Below are 7,337 nucleotides of genomic sequence, written 5' to 3'. Positions count from 1 at the left end.
AAATCGCCATCTGCTATTTCCGTGTGAGTCACAATACCCTGTGACGTGTTTAAGGCAGATCTTGTAACTACCATTATAAAATTAAATAAATATCAATAAAAGTAACTTTAAAAAATTATATCTATAATATTATTAGAATCAAACAGTTACAGGAAAACCTATAACAAAATAATCCAACAATATCTAAATAAATCAAATATTTAAAAGCACTATCCAAAAGTAAACCACTTAACTGAGGAGCCCTGTCTAAGCGCGTCCGCTCACCTCGAATGCCAACGTACGAACGTACGAAATATGTTTAATTTAATTTTTTAAATAATTTATTAAATCATTTATTAAATATTAAGAACCAGCAATGGTTCTTAATACCTCTCAGATATTGAGTTTATAAATGAGATTTGTATTTTAATTCTTATAATTATAAGGATCGATGTAAGATTTTTTTTCTCCCCACCTTGAAAGATAGAAGACGTATGTTTGATTGTAATTTACTGTATTCTATACTTCAAAGTAAAATTGATGCTCCTATCACACATTAACTGTCCACCTAGCCCTTTGAGGGAACATAATTTATTTAATATCATTGACTTTAGACATTGTTTATTTACATTTCAGCAAAGCATTTGACTCAATCCAACATGAGCGGTTACTTTATAAGCTGGAACAGGTTGGAATCACTGCGAAAATCCTTAGAGGGATAGAAGGATGGCTTCAGAGCAGGAGACAGAAAATTGTGATAAATGGTTATTCCTCAGATTGGGTTGATGTAAGAAGTGGGGTTCCCCAAGGATCAGTATTGGGACCACTGTTGTTTTTGATTTTCTTAAATGACATTAATGAAGGGATAGAGAGCGTGATGTCTAAGTTTACAGATTATGTAAAGATTGATAGAGCAGTTAATGATCACCGCCAAGCAGAGCTTCTTCAGACTGATCTAGATGGACTTCAGTAATAGACAGAAAAGTAGCAACCCCAAAATAACTTATACACTTGGCGGAGTTGAACTAAAGCCGATAGTGGAGGAAAGGGACTTGGGAGTTACGATACGGTCAGTCATGAAGTTCTCTGAGCATTGTAGACAGGTTGCAAGGAAGGCCCATGGTGTCCTATTCATCGAACATTTGTTAGTAGAGATAAGGACGTCATAATCCCATTATATAAGGCTGTTGTTAGACCACACTTGGAACACTGTGTTCAAGTATGAGGCCGCACCTAAAGAAAGACATTGTGCTTCTTGAAATGGCCCAAAGATGGATAACTCATCTGGTGAGATCAGCAAAAGGACGTCCATATGAGGAAAGATTTCGAATATGTGGGTTGCAGAGTTTGGAAACTAAGCACCTTAGAGGAGACTTGACTGAGTTGTTGAAGGCTCTGAGAGGCATCAGTAAAATGAATGAGGATGAAATTTTCAAGATTATAAATGACTACCCTGTATAAATGATTCTACGCCATAAATTCAAGTTACGGGGGGGGGGGGGGATGTTTAGACTGGATTGCAGGAAGTTTTTTTTAGCCAGCGAGTTATAAATTACTGAAATAAGTTACCTACATGGGTGGTTTGAGGCTGACAGTTTGGGGAAATTTGGGGCCAGCTGGATAGTTACCTTCGGGGGTGAGGGAAATGCATAAGTTATCTATTTCTTTTTTTTATTATTATTTATTAATTATTTATATTATGTACTGTTTTACTTGTTTTTTTGTTTGTTTTTTTTTGGCTGGTGCAGCATTTTGATTATATAATATAATGTATAATCAAAATGCTGCACCACTGGGAGGGAGGGAGAGAAAACTGGCCCCTAAGTTTATAACCACAGCATTTTTCTAAACTTACGCAATCTGAACTTATAAGTATGATGTAGGAATCTGCATTCTTCACTCACATAATTACATCGACTTGTAATGGAGTGTCGAAATTTCCGGACAATTATGACATCAGACAGCCATTACCAAACATTACATTAATCCGGTTATGTTGGATACTGTCCAGATATTGTTTCAAGATGAACTACTGCTTCTTTCTATCCTTTTATAATGGAGCTATAAGCTTAATTTATGCCATATTACTATTGTTTTGCTCAATAACAAAAGAATTTCAAACGCATTCAATTTTCGTTTCGCAGGATTGGACTTCCCACAATACACAGCAACAGAGTGGAATTCACGCTGTCTTCTAATGATTGAAGATCTGTTTAATTGAAGATCTATAATTTTTTTGACGTCATTCGTCAGTAATTAAATGTGAAAATACTTTACTTCGTACAGGAAAACTTCTCTTTTAGAGATGAATGAAGAGAAACGTTAAAATTGGCCAGCTTCCAACAAATTCATTAACGACAGCTCTGTTATCTTAAAATGTGATGTCAGAACAATTGGTACCATCACTTTCTTCTCCTCAATCTTACTTCATACTTATTTTTTACATTAACGTAGCAGACCACATTTATATAACAGAGTGTGTACAAACAAAAATAATGAAAACTATTTCCCATAAGTCAGATATTCGGTTAAGAAAAACCAAAACGGGTAAAATGTTTTTTACTAAGTTAAATCTACAAAGGACAACTGGATTAAGGAGGAACTATTGGCTCATAGGCGGGGTAAGAGCCTTAGCACGGAAACAATTGTGCTTGGATGGATAAGGCCCTTTCCACCAAAAGGATGTCAATGATGATAAATCCAGTAAACCTCCAATTTCTGATGGTATTTCTCCACTTGTTCCCAAAACCTATCCTCCGAATCTTTCCCCTGCTCTCTGTCACCCTATTACACTTTCCAATTCCACCAGTGCTTTTTCTTCTGCTTGGAAATCTGCTCATATCCAGAGAGTTCCTAAAAAGTCACCACCACTCTGTGGGGAGGTGCATTGTCCTTCTGGAAGAGTCCATTGCCCTGTGGTTGCACGATGTCCATGAAGGGATGTAGATGGTTCTCAAGGATGGACACATAACCTGGACTGTCCAGAGATGCGTCTAGATGTACCAGAGGTCCCAATGTGTGCCAGCTGAACACGCCCCAGACCATTAACGACCGCCCACCTGCTTGAACAGTTTCTTGTTGACATGATGGGTGCATAGCTTCATGCGGTTTCTGCCAGATCATGTCCGCTTGAAATAACGGGAAACGGGACTCGTCGGACCAGGAGACCCGTCTCGAATCATTCAAAGTCAATTGCCAATGTTCTTTTCCCCAGTTGAGGTGTAGAGTCCTGTGTTGTGGTGTTAGCAATGGGACTCTGGTGGGTCCCATAACCTATTGCGACTAATGATCGCCTGATGGTGTTGGTGGAGACATTTCTGGCATCTCTCTCGTTGAAGTCGGCTGTGATTTGTGCCATTGTCCCTCTTCGGTTGGCTGAAACATGCGAGACAGACGCCGATGGCCACGTTCATCCACCACCTTTCTCTGCCCACAACGTTGCTCACGATGAGATGTTATTCCGGAAATGTCGTATTCCCGATATACTCTCGATACTGCCGATCGGGGATAGTGCAATTTCTATACCACCTCCGTGATGGAGTCCCCATGCGTCGGGCACTTGCTATCATCCCTCTTTTAAAGTCGGTTAACTCACGACGTTTATCCATACTTACATCGAATTGCTGTCTACGTGAATGCAGTGTACCTATATACCTGCCAAGCAGTGGGTTCGTCCACTAGCGAGGGAGATGACAGTGTTGCGTTGCCGAGGGACCAGGTATCTCCTGACTGTCCTCTCAGTGTATTTGAATTACACCAAAATGATTTTAATTATTACTTATGTTTAAGTGTGTGAATGAGTGCTTTTCTCAAACTTCCTTCAAGGTGTGTTCTAAAGAAATCGAAATCGCCCCACACTGCATCGCGAAAAGATCTTCCACCGTCATTCTATCCGTAAGAAGAACGCCCGTCCGTCCGTACGTAAAATCGTGTCACGATGCGAACAGGTTACCATAGCAACACTAAGATAAAAATGAATTCGTTTAAAACGACCGTGGCCTAATTAAGCCATTTGGGACGATAACGGAATATCCCTCCCCCCACCCCCGAGTTAGCGGAGCGTCTCTTTTGTTAAAGAGTGGACACCAACGGAACAGGCATCCAGCCAACAACCAGCATTGCACAAAAAAGGAAACTTCAATCTTCGGTTCGTTATTTGGCATTTTCCGTCATAGTAATTAGCGATGTCCTCCGTACTCCGCTCTGGTCCGTGATATTGCGTTCGTCACGCGCAGATTGTGTCAACAAAGGCGAAATATGAAAATAAGTCAGTACGTCATCAAAGAAGTGGATTACTCACGGAGAAGGGATAAAGGACTCGTAAGTAGGTCAGAGAGACGATTGTTCGAGCCTTTGGCCGCATGAATTTCTTCTGTTCTCCGTGTGATTTCACGGCAATCCCTCCCCCAACCTCCCCCCTCCGTTCTGTTTATCTAATCTTTTGTGTATTTGCAGTTAGAAAGCATCCGTGCAGAATACAGATGTCCAATCGGTGAACTACATCGCGGCTGAATAAATACAAATTGTCTTTGTGGTAACGCTACACTGACGCAAAGGTCAAAAAGAAAAGCTCCGTTTCTCACCCGTGTGTTTTGACGTGCCTTCCTCGTGTATTAGTGACCTTTCTTATTTATGAACGCTTGCTGTACAACGATGGCATCGCAACAAAATGGAGTCATTCATTCTGATTTGTTTGTATTTTATATTTTCAGCATTGATATTCTACTTACGTTTGCCAATTAAGCTGAAGGAAGGAGCCAGTTTGAATAAAGCCCCAGGTCCTGATGGTATTTCTCCACTTGTTCTCAAAACCTGTGCTTCTGAACTTACTCCTCTTCTTTGCCACCTTTTTTCACTTTCTTATTCCAAAGGTGTTTTTCCTTCTGCTTGGAAATTTGCTCACATCCAGCCAGTTCCTAAAAAGGGTGACAAATCCCTCCCATCCAATTATCGTCCCATTGCAATTACATCTACTCTCTGTCTTCTAACTTCTCCACTGATGCTGGTGTTCCCCAAGGTTCAGTTCTTTCTCCCATTCTCTTCCTCTTGTATATTAATGACCTTCTTCCACTAATATCATCAGGACCTCCAGGTCTTAATGGTATTTCTTCTTAGTAATGGAGAAATCAAACTCAGTCCTGTCTTATATCTCGTAAAAAGGATTCTTCTGCTCCTATGCTTATCTTTGGTGACACATCGATTTCAAGGCAAGATCAAATATCCCTATTGGGATTATTCTGACTTCTAATTTCTCTTGGCATGAGTACATCACAAATATCGCTTTCTCTGCATCTAAAGAACTGGATTTTATGTTTCACTCTCTTACTTTTCTTCCAAACGCTGTACAAATCGCAAATCCGCCCTACCATGGAACAGTAACACGACTGCCTGCGACCGACTTACGACACGCAAATGACCTTGCAGTGGAAGCAGTCATGTCTATCAGCTGACGCGTTGTACCATGGTCCTACGTGTTTTGATGCATGACTCATTCTTGGTACTTAAAATATCAAAACTTGTAATTTTAAAATATTTGAATTGTGTGAATTCCTCGATTGGAAGAAGTCGGATGTGGTTTCAGCAGTTAATATAATGACCATTGATCTAACTGAGAGAGAAAGAATCGGGTTCGAATCCAGTCAGTGACGGGAAAAAAATTATGGGCGTTTTCTCGGCGAGGATAGCAATTTTTTTTATTTTTCTGAAACTGAGGTTTTTCATCCAGCAATTAAGCAAATCGACCAAAGAACACACGCAATTTACAGACATAATATATATGGCGCAATGTGGTCTAAGTGGCTGATGCACCTAAAATCCTACAAAAGAACGAAGTGTGTCAATACTTTTGGTAGCATAGTGTACATTTTGAGTGGAATTTTCGTATTGAGCTCATAATGAAGAATTTTAGCCTTTAATTTACTAATTGTCTTTTAGGCTTTTTTTTTTTTTTTTTTTCTTAGAGTGTTATTAATTCAGAGTAAACGAATATACATAAATAATTAGACGGATTTATATACTGTTGCACCCAGGTGTGAAACTAGGTCAGGGCAAGCGTGGCGCTTCCCCAAGCGCAGTCTAAGAGGGTGCATATCGCTTTTCTTAGTTTTATAAAGTGGAAGACAGAGCGCATATCCTGGTACTTTCTCCCAGTGTAAAAATACATAATTATACTACTGGTTAAGCTAGTTACAAGTTGAACTATTAGACAAATTCTCCTAATACGCCATAGTAATAATTATTACGATTTTTGTTTGATCTAAAGGCCATGGGAAAAGGAAATTATGATAATAAAATAAAATTAATAACTTAACACTTGTAATTACAGGTTAATAAATAAAATTTATAAATTTCAACAGTCTCCACAATGCGGTTTATTTTAAGGCCCTTAAAATTTTTTATGCAGCCCAGCATTTTTCGTATTTAATAATGGAGTTGACAACTCCATTATCAAATACGAAAATAAAATTTTGCAATATGCTGGCTAACAGAAACTACTAAAATTTTAATGTTACAATTATTAATCAATTTTAATCAACATTAAGGTTACATTAAAATTGAGTAAGAAGAGAATATATTCGTGTTACACTGAGTAACACGAATTCATTAGGTGTAACACGAATTCTTAATCCATAAAGCACTGAAATCTAAAGTTTTATACTCAGATTTCTCTAAAAATATATAAAGTAAATATATTATTATATTATTATTATATTAATATATAATATATATATCAAAATATATATTTATATGAAATATCTTATATAATTTTTAAAAAATAGAACTTTAATCAAAATATAAAAAAAATAAGCAGACGACGAGGTGGCCGAGTGGTTAAGGCGATGGACTGCTAATCCATTGGGCTCTGCCCGCGTGGGTTCGAATCCCATCCTCGTCGGTTTTTTTTTTTTTTTTAGTTTTTGTTTTTGCTTTTTAAACATTCACGAGAAACGCAATGAGCCCAATTATACATTGGCATACCATTTATGCATTTTTTTTTCTTAATTTAAACATTACAATAACTCTTAGAAAGCCAATAATTGCATTAAAATACCAATACACTGTCCAATCAAAATTGGTGTTTTAACAATCCTCTCCCTGCCTATTGGCTCATTTGTCGCTGTGGTAACCAGTAAATGTGATATTGCAGGTTTGCGCTATGTGGTGCATAACGAAGTATGTGATTGACATGGGCAAGGGACGCGATCTGATGGACTTCGAATACCCAACTCTGAATGCTAAAAACTACTGTGGCTCATCAGTATGCCCCCTTTCGTGGTGAACCGGAACAAGGAAGTGACTTCCAGGTGCTGCCTTGTCCATGGAATTCGCCGGATATGAATCATATAGCATATCTGTGG

The 7,337-nt window shown here is 38.4% G+C and overlaps 1 non-coding gene across 1 annotated transcript; it reads left to right on the top strand.

The window, feature by feature from the left end:
• The first annotated feature begins 6,792 nt into the window (after nt 1–6,792).
• On the top strand, nt 6,793–6,874 carry TRNAS-GCU (transfer RNA serine (anticodon GCU)). Its single transcript has one exon. It is a non-coding gene; the product is annotated as a tRNA-Ser (tRNA).
• The last annotated feature ends 463 nt before the right edge of the window (nt 6,875–7,337 follow it).

This window comes from Mastigoproctus giganteus, chromosome 13, assembly GCF_048544385.1.
Source record: "Mastigoproctus giganteus isolate SK-2022 chromosome 13, ASM4854438v1, whole genome shotgun sequence".
Taxonomy (NCBI): domain Eukaryota; kingdom Metazoa; phylum Arthropoda; class Arachnida; order Uropygi; family Thelyphonidae; genus Mastigoproctus; species Mastigoproctus giganteus.
The sequence above is the reverse complement of the archived record's forward strand: the minus strand, read 5'-3'. Positions and strand labels throughout refer to the sequence as shown.